The sequence below is a fragment of the Octopus bimaculoides genome, chromosome 25 (genome assembly GCF_001194135.2).
Source record: "Octopus bimaculoides isolate UCB-OBI-ISO-001 chromosome 25, ASM119413v2, whole genome shotgun sequence".
Lineage (NCBI taxonomy): Eukaryota > Metazoa > Mollusca > Cephalopoda > Octopoda > Octopodidae > Octopus > Octopus bimaculoides.
In genome coordinates this window covers 19,077,008-19,078,852 of record NC_069005.1, presented here as the reverse complement: position 1 = coordinate 19,078,852, position 1,845 = coordinate 19,077,008, and the positions used below count along the sequence as shown (strand labels likewise).

Here is a 1,845-nt window from a genome sequence, read left to right as displayed (position 1 = left end):
ATATATATATATATATATATATATATATACACACACACACACACATAACATGCCACTAGCATATGTTTAGCCAATATAACATATTTGTACGGTTTCCGGCTAATTAATTCGTGCACACCGTACATACATGTATTGTGGCTGTATGTATAGGTCTTTGCAAATGTTTTATATTATAAACTAACTACAAAGGTTTTGCAGTGTTGAACAAGAGACTTAACTCTCACTACTTCATCAAAGCCTAGAGGTGGTGGTCGTGGTGTGGGGAGACATCTACAAGTTAATCGAAAAATATAACAGCAAAACCAAGTGAGGGAGCAGACTCTACGAGGTTTCTGGTCATCCCCCAAAATTAGCAGCCAAATTTACCCAAATCGTTACCGTCTTATACACATACAGACCGACACACACTAGATAGTGTAGTCCTCGATATGCATGGTCACAGTTGGAAACATCTTTGATTATAGATCTGCTTGATCAGAGTTGATATAGGACTTCATATACTTTTTAGTATATTCTAGAATCCTTACATTACATAGATCTTCGTCTTCATTTAACAACTCGTGTATGTGTGTATTTATATTTACATACAAGTATATGGCATGATATCGATTTAGTTATGCAATATATATATATATATATATATATATATATATATATATATATATATATATATCGTTGATTGGTGTCTTCTGGCAGATCAGTGATCGAAGGCGTCCCATGCTGGACCACTCTGCCTTTTTTTTTTTTTTTTTCGAACATGTTCTTTCTAGAAGATGTGTTTTTTTTTAAATGCTAGGGTGGTATTTAGTATGTGTTTGTGTCTGTGTTTATACATGTTGTGTGTGTGTGTGTTTCTATGTAGGAAAGCTAAAAGCTGAGTCACTGACTCAGTTGTTTATCTCTCAGTCAGCTCGCCCTGATTGAGCAGAATTATGTTTAGACATTCCGACCGTGACCTCTCATCTTGTTTCAGTTTTATTTATAGAAATGTCACTACGTTTATAGAAGGTATGCAAGTCTCAGTTGCATTTATTTCCCCTTTGAATACATACTGTGTGTATCACCATCAGCGCTTTAACGTCTACTTTTCCATGCTTGCACGGGTCAGACGAGAGAATGTCAAGTTAGGGTTTATAACGGCCGGATGCTCTTCCTGTCGCCACTCCCACCTGTTTCCAAGTGAGGTAATAATCTTTCAGTCTATGAAACAACAAACAGCCCAGACATGGTTATGTGGAGAACTGGAAACAAATGAAACTAAGACGAACCTTTTTTGTTTCCAGACGCGCACGTGAAACACATGGGAAGAAATACAAAATCACTCTCATAACTACGTGCGCGCGCGCGTATACATATATGTGTACAGGGGTTGGACAAAATAATGGAAACATCTTAAAATTTCAAACAAATTTATTTTAATATGGGGTAGGACTGCCTTTGGCAGTAATTACAGCTTGAATTCTACTAGGTATGGACTCGTACAAAGTTTGAGTTGTTTCCAGAGGAATTTTTGTCCATTCTTCAGCCAAGAGAGTCTCCAGTTCTTGAAGTTATGATGGTGGAGGATATCATCTTCTTACTTGTTCTTCTAAAATGCACCATAAATGTTGAATAATATTGAGATCTGGGGACTGTGGTGGCCAGATAAGATGTTCAACTTCACTAGAATGTTCCTTGTGCCATTCAGTAACAACTTTAGCTGTGTGAATTAGGGCATTATCATCCTGTAAGATTGCGTTTCCCTCTGGAAACAGTTCTGCAACCATAGGATGAATTTGATCAGATAAAATGCTTAAATAGTCTTGGACTATTAATTCTACCATGAAGGGAGACCGTTGGGCTGGC

General features: G+C 37.2%; 1 protein-coding gene across 1 annotated transcript in view; it reads left to right on the top strand.

Annotated features, from left to right (window-relative positions):
- Positions 1-1,845, top strand: part of LOC106871526 (ubiquitin carboxyl-terminal hydrolase 5) — a 67,321-nt gene that overhangs the window by 1,593 nt on the left and 63,883 nt on the right. The gene's annotated exons all lie outside the window — the stretch shown is intronic.